Genomic DNA, 13385 nt, shown 5'->3' with positions numbered 1-13385 from the left:
CAGCTTCATGACACAGGACACGGTGTTGTCCGGTCTATTCTCTGGGATGCACTCCAAGACAAACATCGATTGCACCTGGAGAACCATCAACTCAGTGAAAGACACTTTTGTCTGCCCAAAACGTATTAGTCTTTCGGAACAAGGAGTTGACCCCGACCGAGTGTTGTAGACTGGCACATTCTAAGGTCCAGAAATATATGTTGAGGGACACATTAAAGCTTGGGACAGCTGCCACCAACGCGCAATGGGGAAAGACCACTGTTTGAGGTCTTCCTGACAAAGTTAAATGTGGGTCTGTCAAGTAATCGGACCTTCCCAATATCTCAATTATATGGAAATATAATATTACAATGTAAGAGTTGCATTTGGTTGTTTGTTAGATAGCCAAACTCCAATGTTTGTTTCCTTGAAATGTTACTGTATAGAATTGCATTTGTGACTATGTATACTTATAAAGATATTAAAGTCATAGAGTAATACAGCATGGAAACATGCCCTTCAGCCCAAACTGGTTCATGCTGACTATGGTGCCCACTCAGCTAGTTCCAATTGTCCACATTTAGTTCTTATCCATCTAAGTTTTCCCATCCATGCACCTATCCAAATGTTTTTTAAATGTTGCTATTGTATCTGCCTCAACCACTTTCTCTGGCAGCCCATTCCACCACTCTATGTGAATAAGTTGTCCCTCAGGTCCTTCTTAAAGCTTTCCCCTCTCACCGGAATCCTTTGCCCTCTAGTTTTCAATGCCACAACCCTGGGAAAAGGACTACTTTCATTTTACCTATGCCCCTCATGATTTTATAGACCACAATAAGATCATCCCTCATTCTCCTACACACCAAGGATAAAAGTCCTATCCTGGCCAATCACTCCCTAAAACTCAGGCCTACTAGTCCTGGCAACATCCTTGTAAATCTTCTTTGCATTCTTTCCTTATGTCCTTCTTGTAACAAGGTGACCAAAACTGTACACAATTTTCTTTATGAATAAAATGTATTTTTGAAATTAAAGAAAATGTCAGACTGAGAAGACATGGTAACCTCAGCTGGTGCAGGAATTGAACCTACACTGTTGGTGTCACATATGCAGCTGCTCAGCCAACTGAGCTAACATATAACTCAAAGAGGGTTCCTGTGGCACAGTGGTAGTGACCCTAACTCTGAGCCAGGAGGTGTGGTTTCAAGTCCCAATTGTTTCAGTGGTGTGTAATAACATTTCTGAACATGTTGATTAGAAAATCTCAACCAATACAAGGGTAGAGCTGTGATTAGGAGTTCTTGGTCAGGGCTGACGAGCTCGGAGTTTCTGCAGTGAGTCTCAGGCTCAGTCTTTTTGCTTTAGTTAAACACCCATCAGATGACACCACAGAGTTTGCATTTCCCAAGTCCCCACCTAACTTGTCTATCTACCACTGTACCACCCTCCAACTCCAGGCATATGAAGAAACCAAGTCTATTAGTGTACTGTCTCTCCATAGAATCCTCAATGCTAATTAAAGTCAACAATCCTCTCCCTCTGCAATGTGGAAAAGGTTTGAAATTGGGTAGTATTCCTGAGACAGAGTGTACACATTAAGGTGTATTTCCACTGCAGTTGTGCTCGGATGTTTCTGAGTGAACCATCATGTAAGGTGACGGAATATTTTATTGCACTTTCTGCAACTTACAATATTTTTGTGGCAAGAGATAAGTGAGAAAGGATTCCAAATTCTTGAATCAGACCCAATGGCGGAGGCGGGTCAAACCTGGGCATGTCCAGCTCTTTCTGTAATATCTCAATGTCAATATTGCAAGGGATTAGACAAACTGCTCTCTGTCTCCAAGGACATTCTTTGAAACATGAAACAATGCAATGTGAGAGATTCACAGTCTTTGATGCATTCTCAAACAAATGGCAGTACAGTGGCTCAGTGGTTAGCCAGCGATCCACGTTGGATTCCATCTCTTTCCCCTCACCTCGCATAATCCTTTTCTACACTCTATCATCTCCCCACCTTATGTATTGAGTTGTCCCCTTTCAGCATTGTAATTTCCTTTGCATCAAAGCCATCTGACTGCGATCCCACAATTAAATTCCCATGTTCCCTCCTGCTGCAGCAGTCCTGATCACTCTCCTTGACTTTTAGTGGATGGAGCCAAAGGATAGATCAGACTCCATTCTCTTGAGAGAATTAGCTGGACAAAGAGGTCCCAGACTGTGTTCCACAACAGGTTGTACCAGGATCCAAAAGGCAGTCAGTGACCCACTGGAAGGCACTGAAGATGTGCAATTCCCTTATCCTGACTGTTGTTGATCAGCTAGCTCTCTGACACATCCAAACAGCTGGACAGACAACAGATACTGCCTTTGACTTATTGTACACCTTGTACACCTACACTGAAGGGAGTCATCCCAGATTTGACTGAGACCTACTCTCATTAGTTTTTGAAGCATGATCAACTGCTAGTAAAATATACAGCATGTTTGGCATTCTGATGAAAAGTCACCAGAACTTGAAATGTTAACTCTGTTTTCTCCCTACAATTGCTGCCGAAGCTGCTTTCACTAAACAGCACAGCAAGATAACATATTTTGATCTTTAAGGTCAAGCTGAGGGGCCAAAATTTAAAAAGGCAAAGCAACACACCAGCGAGGCACAAGGCAGTGAGTATTATGACATCAACAGAGATGCAGCCTCATCTAGTCTGTGAACAGGTTCCCTGTTCTTTTGCGCAAATAGTCCTAGCAGTCTGGCAGTATAAATACGGATTGTAAGAAGGTAGTTGCTGTGCTGCAATGATGCAAAGGATAGCACATGTCAGATGCTACATGTTGGATGCCAGTGTCCATCGACATGGGTTGCATGTGGCTGTTGCCAGTTGAGCACGCCTTGAGATGTTGATGCTGGGTGTCCAAGGTAGATGTCCAGAGAAGTAAGTGCTAACCTGGTATCACAGGGATTCACTAACGTTTGTGTCAGAAGATCTTGACACCTAGTTTCCATTCGGAATGCAGTAGAATAGGATACTGTGTATTAATGAGAAAGATTAAGTAATAATAATCTTCATAAGAAGCAATAATCCCCATTAATAGGTCTCTTGCCATTTACAAGTAATAATCTCATCTCAGCCCCCAGGATTTGGTTGGTAAGGCGACATGATCGTCTCAATGGCAAGAAAGGCCTCACTTGATATCTAACACAATTCTTCCAAATGATACGCTATTGTTGATTTTTTGGGGTGCTCGTGATCACAGGAACCTAAGACAGACAGTTGACAATTTGTAAGTAAATTTTTCATGGTTTATTGAATTTGCAAAGCATCAGTTTCAGTCTGATGCATTAGTTAATTCTAGAGTCACAGAGATGTACAGCACGGAAACACACCCTTCGATCCAACTCATCCATGCCCTCCAGATATCCAAAATTATCTAATCGCACTTGCCAGCACTTGGCCCATATCCCTCTTAACCCTTCCTATTCATATACCCATCCAGATGCATCTAAGTGTTGTAATTAAACCAGACTCAACCAGTTCTGCTCCAGCTCATTCCATACATGCATTACACTCTGCATGAAAAAGTTGCCCTTATGTCACTTATAAATCTTTTCCTTCTCACCCTAAACCTGTGTTCTCCGGTTGTGAACTCCTCCATCCCAAGGAAAAGATATTATGACCCTCATGATTTTATAAAGCTCTATTAGGTCACCCCTCAGCCTTCAACACTCCAGGGAAAACAGCCTGAACCAATTCAGCCACTCTCTACAGCTCAAACCCTCCAACCCTGGCAACATCCATGTAAATCTTTTTTAAACCCTTTCAAATTTCACGACATCCTTTCTATAGGAGGGTGATAAACGAAGTGTTCAACAGTGACAATTGGTATCAGTACTGATACCAGAGGACAAACAGACTATCGACATGAAATATTCCAATTTCATTAGAGCACTGGGGACAGGATCCTGGTCTCTCATCGAGGTGATCATGAACTCTTCTCTATGTCTTCTTTTTTTCTTCTTCTGGTCCATCTTTCACCTGCCTGGTGAGGACTGTTCAATAAAGACTGCTCTCTGGGCACCAACTAATGAGATGTGCTTCCTTCAAGGTCTGTTTGATGAGAACTGCCCTTTGAGAGAACGACTCTCTGCCCCAGTCTTATTACTATATCATATTTCCATGGGCAGGGAACTTACACTGTGCTCTTTTGGCCAGTGGCCCAATTGAGTGGCCCAAGTCCTCTTCCTGAACCTCTCCATCTCCATCAATTATGACCGACTTAACACTGACATTCTTTACAAATCCACCGACTCTCACAGCTACCTGGATTATACCTCTTCCCACTCCACCTCTTGCAAAAATGCTATCCCGTATTCCCAATTCCTCTGCCTCCACCGTATCTGCTCCCAGAAGGACCAGTTCCACCGCAGGATGCACCAGATGGCCTCCTTCTTTAAAGACCATGATTTCTCTTCCCATGTGGTTGAAGATGCCCTCCAACGCATCTCATCCACGTGCCGCACCTCCAACATCAGACCCCACCCCTCTAACTGCAACAAGGACAGAACCCCCTTGGTCCTCACCTTCCACTCCACCAACCTCCACATAAACCGCATCATCCAATGACATTTCAGCCATTACAAACAGACCCCACCACCAGGGACATATTTGCCTCTCCACCCCTTTCCGCTTTCTGCAAAGACCATTCCCTCCATGATCACCTGGTCAGATCCATGCCCCCCAACAATCAACCCTCCCCTTCTGGCACCTTCCCTTGCCATCGCAGGAATTGCAAAATCTGCACCCACACCACCCCCCCACCCCACTTCCTCCCAAGACCCCAAACGAGCCTTCCACATCCATTGACGTTTCACCTGCACATCCACCAATGTCATTTATTACATCCATTGCTCCTGATGCAGTATCCTTTACATGGGAGAGACAAGGCGCCTTCTCACAGAGCAATTTAGGGAACATCTCCGCGACACCCACCCCAAGCAACCCTAATGCCCCGTGGCCGGACATTTCCACTCCCCCTGTCACTCTGCCAAGGACATGCAGATCCTGAGCCTCCTCCACCACTGCTCCCTCGCCACACGACACCTGGAGGAAGAACTCCTCATCTTCCTCCTCAGAACACTTCAACCCCATGGCATCAATATGGACTTCACCAGTTTCCTTATTTCCCCTCCCCCCCATCTTACCCCAGTTCCAATCTGCCAGCTCAGTACCATCATCATGACCTGTCCTACCTGCGACTCTTCCTTCTCACCTATTCGCTCCACCCTCCTCTCCGATCTATCTCCTTCATCCCCATCTCCATCGACCTATTGTATTCTTAGCTGCCTTCTCCGCAGCCCCACACCCCCTCCCATTTATCTCTCTACCTGGAGGCTCTCATTCCTGTTGGAGGGCTTTTGCCCGAAACGTCGATTTTCCTGCTCCTCGGATGCTGCCTGACCTGCTATGCTTTTCCAGCACCACTCTAATCTTAACTCTGATCTCCAGCATCTGCAGTCCTCACTTTCACTTTATTGCTAGATTTATTAATCCAAAGATCAATGCAATGTTCTGGGCTCAACTCCACCAGGGTTGATTGTGGAAGCTGAGCTCAAGTATTAAAAATACCTGGAGTCTAAAGATGACATGATTGTTTGAAAAACTTGACCTAGTCCTTAAGTGTTATAGAAATGTACAGAATGGAAACAGAGCCTTCGGTCCAACTCGCCCATGCTGATCAGATATCGAAAACTAATCTTCTTCAATTTGCCAGCACTTGGCCCGTATATAACTCAATGTACCCACTCAGATATCTTTTAAATGTTATAGCTGTACCAGCTTCCACTTCCTCTGGCAGGTCATTCCATACACGTATTATCCTATGCATGAACACGGTGCCCCTTACGTCCCTTTTAATTCTTTCCACTCTCACCTTAAACCTATGCTGTCTAGTTCTGGACTTCCCAACCATGCAGGAAAACACCTGGATTGTGCACCCTGTCCATCCCCCCATATGATTTCTTGAACCTCTATATGGTCACCTCTCTGCTCTGACACTCCAAGGAAAATAGTCCTAGCCTAAATAGTCAGCCTCTCCCTAAAGTTCAAACTGTCCAACCCTGGCAACATCCTTGCAAATCTTATCTCAACCCTTTCACATCATCCTTCCTATAGCAGGGAAACCAGAATTGAATTAGTATTCCAAAAGTAGCCGAACCAATGTCCTGTACAGCCGCAACATGACCTTCCAACTCCTATATTCATGCAGTTTTGGCTTCTTTTGTTAAAATGATATACTTGCATTGGAAATAGGTCAGAGAAAAATCATTTGATTGATTCCTGTGAAGTAGGGATCCTTGTTTTAAAAGTCAAGTGGCACTGGACCAGAAATATTAGCACTGATTTCTCACCACGGATGAGACCTGCTGAGATTTTCCAGTGATTTCAAATTTTTGTGTGTTCCAACATTTCTGTGTTCCTGTAATTCTAGTTGCTTGTGCTTCCCCAGTCCCAAATTGATTTTTATGTACATTAATGAGTTTGATACAAATGTTGGTTTGATTAGTAACTTGCAGGCTATATGGCAATTTGTGTAGTAAGTAACGGTGACAAAAGCCTTAGACTACAGAGCAGTGCAAATGGAATTTCATCCTGAAACATGTGAGGGGGTGCATTTTGTGAGGTCTAACAAGGGAAGGAAGTACATAATGAATGGCAAGACCTCAGGAAGCACAGAGGAGCAGAGAGACATTGGTACGCATGTTCATATATCCTTGAGGGCAGGTAGGCAAGGTGGTTAAGAAGCTATATGGGATACTTACCATTCTGAGACTAGGCATTGAATACAATAGCAAGGAGGTTAGGCAACTATATCAAACAATGGCTCGGCCACAGCTGGAGTACTGTGTGCAGCATTGGTCGCCACACAATAGGAAGGATGCGATTGCACTGTCGGGGACAAAAGGAGATTCACCAGGGTGTTGCAGCTTTGAAGAGAGACTAGATAGTCTGGGGTTGTTTTCCTTCGAGGAGAACAGACAGCGAGAGGACCAGATTGTGGTCTACAAAATCATGAGGCTACAGATTGGGCTGAATCAGATGAAACGTTTCGGATCCAGGAAACCTCCCTCGGATTCTGGTTCCGTGATCTACCCCTCCCTTCCGCATTCCAATGACCAACCAATCCCCGCCCCTGTCCTTCCAACAATGGCCAATCAGATCGTGGTAACGCAAGGAACGTTCACGGGGAGCTCCGGCCTCTAGTTCCTATTGGTTAGAGAATGGTGATGGGCAACAATTTGGACCAAACAGAGAAGGCCTTGACTGAGGTCCCGCTCATGCACTGTAGGCTCGTGCGCAGATACGGAAGCTGGCGTGAGCTGTAGTGGGAGAGAGATTTCCGGGTGGATCATGGGGACGGTGAGAAATGGGGTTAATAATGTTCTCTCTGAGAGTGTTTCCGGGAGGATTGTAGTGAGGATAAGTGGTCATACTATAATGGTGTCACAAACACAGACTGGTCCAGGAAATCCAACTGTAGTTTGGAGGGAAAAGTACCGACCGTCCCTTTTCAGGAGGGTGGAGGCCCCAATAGGGTCATGGTGAGAAGGAGCTGGGGTTGGACTGCGGAGGACAACGTTAAAAAATCACACAACACCAGCTTATAGTCCAACAGGGTTTATTTACGAGTACAAGCTTTTGGTTCGCTGCTCCTTCATCAGGTAGTTAGTGAGCTCCGAAAGCTGGTACTGACAGATTAACCTGTTGCACTATAACCTGGTGTTGTCTGGTTTGTAACCAATGAGATCAGACAGTGTGTGACCCCGGGGACTATGATTCCCAGTGAAATCAGACAGAATGGAGGGTATCCCCAAAGTGAAGACAAGATTTTGTTTCCACTTGTCAGTTCTGAGCTATACGTGAAGAGGACTGTGCAGGATTGACTTGGGCACTAGAAATGACAATGTCTGGTGATTCATCCAATTTGTTTTTTTTAATGAATCTATCATGGTTGTTTTGTGTAACTGGTGTGTTCAGCCACCTTAGAGCCAGTTAACAATTCTCCACATTGCAGTGCTTCTGGAATTGCCTGCAGAATATTCTGTGTCAGGAAGAAATCTGGCTTTAGCTTGCACTGTTTGCCAATGAATGCTGCCAGTGTTGAGTCAGGACTGATGGAATTGGGTTATGGAGATCAGTGGGACTGACAGGATTTCACAAGGCTGCTGTCACTGTCACAGATAAGGAAGTAGCACTATCGCTAGACTGTTAATCCAGAGACACCAGCTAATGTCTGGGTATCTGGGTTTAATCCTGCACTTGCAGTTTGTCGTATTTGAATTCAATACAAATCTGAAATTCAGAGTCTTAACGGTGACCATGAAACATTATCTTTTGTCAGAAAGACCTATCTGGTTCACTGATCTCCTTTAGGGAAAGGAACTACCCTCCTACCCAGATAGGCTTATACGTGACTCCAGACCTACAACAATGTGGTTGACTCTTACATGCGATCTGGGTAGTTAGGAATAGGCAGTAAATGCTGGTCTAGTCAATGATGCCCACAACCTGTGAATGAATACAAAAGAAAATCTGATCTAAAGAGTTCATCATGGAGATGATATGGGAAAGGAGGGAATGCTTTATTATTTAAGACAGCATTGTTCTTCTCACTGCAATATTCTCCGTCTACCCCTTCAGTTGATATATATGTTTATTACAGAATCCGGGAATACCTGTCACCGGCAATGCTGAAGGATCAAACAGGGAAGAAGTTCCAATGTGTTAGAATGGACCCAGTTGGGTTCACAAGCTGCTGTAACACATCATTTTTACCTTAAAAAGGTCCCCTGAACCTGCACAAGAACCTGCAGCTCAGGCAGGAAGAGGGAACAAGATGAGTTGTCTAGAAAGGGTGAAGTGAGTGACCACCCTGGAAAAGGAGAGCATTGGCATGGAATGCAGGAAAATGTACTATGAGGAACTTGCATAGTTTGACATAGGAAATGTGAGGGACTGGAGTCTCTGTGGGCTTAAAAACAGACAAATCTGTAGCTGTGGCAGGCGAGGCAGGAAATTGCAGGCCCTCTGACATGAATTTTTAATTCCTTACCGGGGAGGTGCCAGAGGACTGGGGGATAGCTAATGTGGTGCATTTTCCAAGAAGGATGATAAAAAAGAACAAGGAAATTACAGACCGTCGAGGTATTTTAATCACTGAAGGAGAGAATTAATATCCACTTGGAAAGGCATACATTAACTGAAGATGGCTTTATCAGAGGGAGGTTAGGCCTAACAGATTTGTTATAATGCTTGAAAGGTGTGTGGATGAGTGAAGTTCAGTTGATGTAGTTTATGTGGATTCGCACAAAGATTTTTGACAGGGTCCTTCAAGGGAGACTGATTGATTGAGAAAGTTAAAGCACATGGAATTCAGGAAACGTGGCGAGATGGATCAGAAACTCGCTTAGTAATAGGACACAAAGGGCAATCGTGACTGGAGCATGGTGTCCAGCAGTGTATCACAAAGATCAGTACTGGGACCCTTATTGTTTGTTATATACATAAATCTTTTAAATGAAAATGTGGGGAAATGTTAAACAAGTTTGCAGACAAGACCAAGATTGATGGCATATTTAACAGTGAAGGAGATGGTTGCAGGAAGATGGAGATGTGTTGGTCAGATGGGCAGAGCAGTGGCAGAATGGATTTATCCCTGATAAGATGCACTTTGGAAGAAACAACAAGGTGAGGAGTATAGCCAGGGTGAATATCGAGCAGCTGCTCCCCTGAGTTGAAGGTTCAATCACAAGGGGGTCATAGTTTTGGGTCAGGGCAGGAGATTCAGAGGGCATTTGAGGAAAAAAAAATCCTTTTCTCTCAGTGATGGGAATCTGGAATATCCTGTCTGGGCAGGTAATAGAAGCTGGAAATCCTATAACCTTTTTAAAAAAGAAATTGGGCGAGCACTTGAAATATCACAACAATCAAGGATATGGGACAAGTGCAAGAAATTGGGATTAGTGTACTTTTAGTGGTAGTTATGTCAGTACAGACGCAACAGCCCAAGACCTTTTCTGTGCTGTATGACTCTGACTCTACGTTGAAAGCTGTTACAGTCACAGGTCGTACTGGAAGTGTCCAGTTGGTTACTGGTATTGGGAATTGGAAAGTGGATGGAGGTAGTGATTCAGAACAGGGTCTTCCTGAACAACAGTGAGACATGAAGGAGGCCACCCCGCATGGGGCATCAGTGAGAAGCAAGTGGGACAAAGGAAAAGGAAAAAAAAAGTTGAAGATTTTGTAGTCGGGCAGTTAGAAGGACTGTTAGAAAGTCATGAGCTGTGATCAGGTCATGAAGGGTAAGCACCTCCGCAGTACCAAAGGGAAGAACATTGTGTTTATAGAAGGAATACTCTAATTCAGCACAAGTAGGAATTGACAAGATTGAGGGTTGATATTTCTGGATCATTTTACACTGGTCTGTTTATGGAAAGGATTATGAGGCAAATCAATGCAGGTTAAGGCCTTGAGCAGGAGGGAAATGTTCATGTTCTCGGGTACTTGAAGTGAGTTGAGAGGGGAGGGCAAGAATCACTGTGATTTTTAAAAACCTTCCATGGGGTGTTGGTATCATTGACATTTATTGTCCATCTCTAGAATCATAGAATCCCAATAGTATGGAAACAGCCATTTGGCCCAACAAGTCCACACTGACCCTCTGAAGAGTAATCTCCATGTACAGCGCATCATCCGCCGTCACTTCCGCCACCTCCAAACAGACCCCAGCACCAAGGATATATTTCCCTCCCCTCCCCTATCAGCTTTCCGTAGAGACCACTCCCTCCGCGACTCCCTTGTCAGATCCACACCCCCCACCGACCCAACCACCACTCCCGGCACCTTCCCTTGCAACCGCAGGAGGTGCAACACTTGCGCCCACACCTCCCCCCTCACTTCTCTCCAAGGCCCCAAGGGAAACTTCCATATCCGCCACAGATTCACCTGCACCTCCACCCACATCATCTACTGCATCCGCTGCAGCCGGTGTGGCCTCCTCTATATTGGGGAGACAGGCCGCCTACTTGCGGAGCGATTCAGAGAGCACCTCTGGGCCACCCGGACGAACCAACCCAACCAACCTGTGGCACAGCATTTCAACTCCCCCTCCCACTCCACCGAGGATATGCAGGTCATTGGACTCATCCACCGCCAAACCACAACAACCCGACGGTCGGAGGAGGAGCGTCTTATCTTCCGACTGGGAACCCTCCAACCGCAGGGGATGAACTTGGACTTCACCAGTTTCTTCATCCCCCTTCCCCCCACCTTGTCTCAGCCGGATCCCTCCAGCCCGGCACCGCCTTCCTGACCTGCAGTCTTCTTCTTGACCTCTCCGCCTCCATCCTACTCCGACCTATCACCCTCACCTTGACCTCTTTCCACCTATCACATTTCCAACTCCCCTCCTCCAAGTCCCTCCTCCCTACCTTTTATCTTCTCCTGCTGAACACTCTCTGCTCATTCCTGAAGAAGGGCCTGTGCCCGGAACGTCGAATCTCCTGTTCCCTGGATGCTACCTGACCTGCTGTGCTGTTCCAGCAATAAAGTTTCAACTTTGATCTCCAGCATCTGCAGACCTCACTTTCTCCTCTGAAGAGTAACCCTCCCAATACCCTACCCTATTACTTGACACTTACACCTGACTAGTGCACCTAACCTACACATTCCGGAATGCTTTGGGCAATTTAGCATGGCCAGTTCACCCACCCGACACGTCTTTGGATTGTGGCAGGAAACCCACGCACACATGGGAGAACGTGCAAACTCCATGCCGACAGTTGCCCAAGGCTGGAATCGAACCCAGGTCCCTGGTGTTGTGAGGCAACAGTGCTAACCACTGAGCCACCATGCAACCCTCTAATTATCTTTGAACTGAGTGACTTGATTAGCCAGTTCAGTGGGCATTTGTAATTTAAACATATTACTGTTGCTGTGGAGTCACACGCAGGCCAGACCAGTTAAGGAAGTCTTAGCTGTCTTTAAACACCATTAGTGAATGAGGTTGTATTTTACAACAGTGAGTGATAGTTTCTGGTCTAGGTTTCAATTCTGGCTCTGACTAATGAATTGAACTTAAATTCCTCCAGCTGCTGTGTCCCAACATATTAGCTTGTACCCAGTGACATTACATTGGTCCATTGACTACATCAAGCCACCATCAGCAATGACTTTGAATCTGTGGGTAGAGGGTCAGCCAATCTGACCGGCAGTTCAGTACTGGCGATGAAACTGGTTGGAATTTCGATGATTTTGACCCTGCAATGAAGGATGGCCAAGTCTGGAAGGTGTGTGACTTGGTGGGGAAACTCATGGCGATGACATTCCCATGTACTTTCTGCATGGTCTTCTGGGTGGTGTGATGCATTAGCTGTAAGGAAGTGTTTAGATCTCCATGGGATTCATTGGAAACAGACCCTGATTGCTACTTCAGTCGAGTGAAAAAAAAAGAGAGAATTTCAGTGTTAATACACACCTAAGTGAGAGTTCAGGAGCACAAACTTGTTTTCAGGGGTTATATTTAAATTCAAACCATGTATCCAGTTAAAGAATGGGAAGGTGTAATGGACAAGGGAGAGGGCGAGAGAGACCAGTTGAATCCCTTTATTTTCTTCCCCTTCTATCCATAAACATTGATTTAAGTTTGAACAAGCTGTGGTGAATTTCCTTGATGCTGGCCATCAAAGGATAATGGTGGGCAGGGGGCTCATTGATAAGTTGTTCTTGTTAATGAAGGAGTTTCTGGCTTTCAGGCCAAATCCATTGAGCATGTGCTTGGAGATGGAGAGTTGTTTTCAGCGTCTCTGTAGACACAATACATCTTTGGTTAAAAGCTTTCACTGTCTTCATATGATGACAGGAGAGAAATTCCACAAGGGTAGCCTGTCTAGTTATGTGTCTCTGCAATCCACTTTTTGAAATTGTAACCAAGTTGTAAATCACATGATCTGTGGCAGACATTTTAGAGGCTGAGCAAAGTCAGTCCTTCTAAATGAAATGAAAGTAGAGATTTAAAAAATTATGTCTGGCTAAGAAGGAAGAAGACAATATATTTCTTGACAGGTTTTGAAAGCTATTTAGGAATGACTGAATTGGTTAAGAGGATGCTTTGTAAGGAACTCCAGAATTTATATTTCAAGGTGAGATTACTGAAACTTGGCAGTGAATGTGGTGATCAGAAGAGGCTGTACCAGGTAAGCTGAAGATAAGTTGTGTTTAGTAAATATGATCAATTTTGAAGAGTAGGAACAGGCAGATTGTACCGGTTTGAAGACTGTTCTTCCTCATGTGGTTCGCACATATATGTTTAGTTACTCAGTATAAGGAATTATAGCCACTGATTCGAAA

At 44.9% G+C, this 13385-nt stretch overlaps 1 protein-coding gene across 8 annotated transcripts in view; it reads left to right on the top strand.

Annotated features, from left to right (window-relative positions):
- The first annotated feature begins 7362 nt into the window (after window positions 1-7362).
- Window positions 7363-13385, top strand: part of LOC122544062 (uncharacterized) — a 54409-nt gene continuing 48386 nt past the window's right edge. For 7 of the 8 annotated variants that reach the window (XR_015753888.1, XR_015753889.1, XR_015753887.1 and 4 more), the window contains exon 1: window positions 7363-7397. The gene's annotated coding sequence lies outside the window, so the exon portion shown is untranslated. Of the gene's footprint in view, window positions 7398-12148; window positions 12326-13385 lie in introns of those variants that run through there. The other variant, XR_015753886.1, reaches the window with a different exon arrangement.

The sequence above is a fragment of the Chiloscyllium plagiosum genome, unplaced genomic scaffold, assembly GCF_037043375.1.
Source record: "Chiloscyllium plagiosum isolate Xiang-an unplaced genomic scaffold, Cpla_swu_hap1 HiC_scaffold_40, whole genome shotgun sequence".
NCBI lineage: Eukaryota > Metazoa > Chordata > Chondrichthyes > Orectolobiformes > Hemiscylliidae > Chiloscyllium > Chiloscyllium plagiosum.
This window is presented reverse-complemented; position numbering and strand designations above follow the sequence as displayed.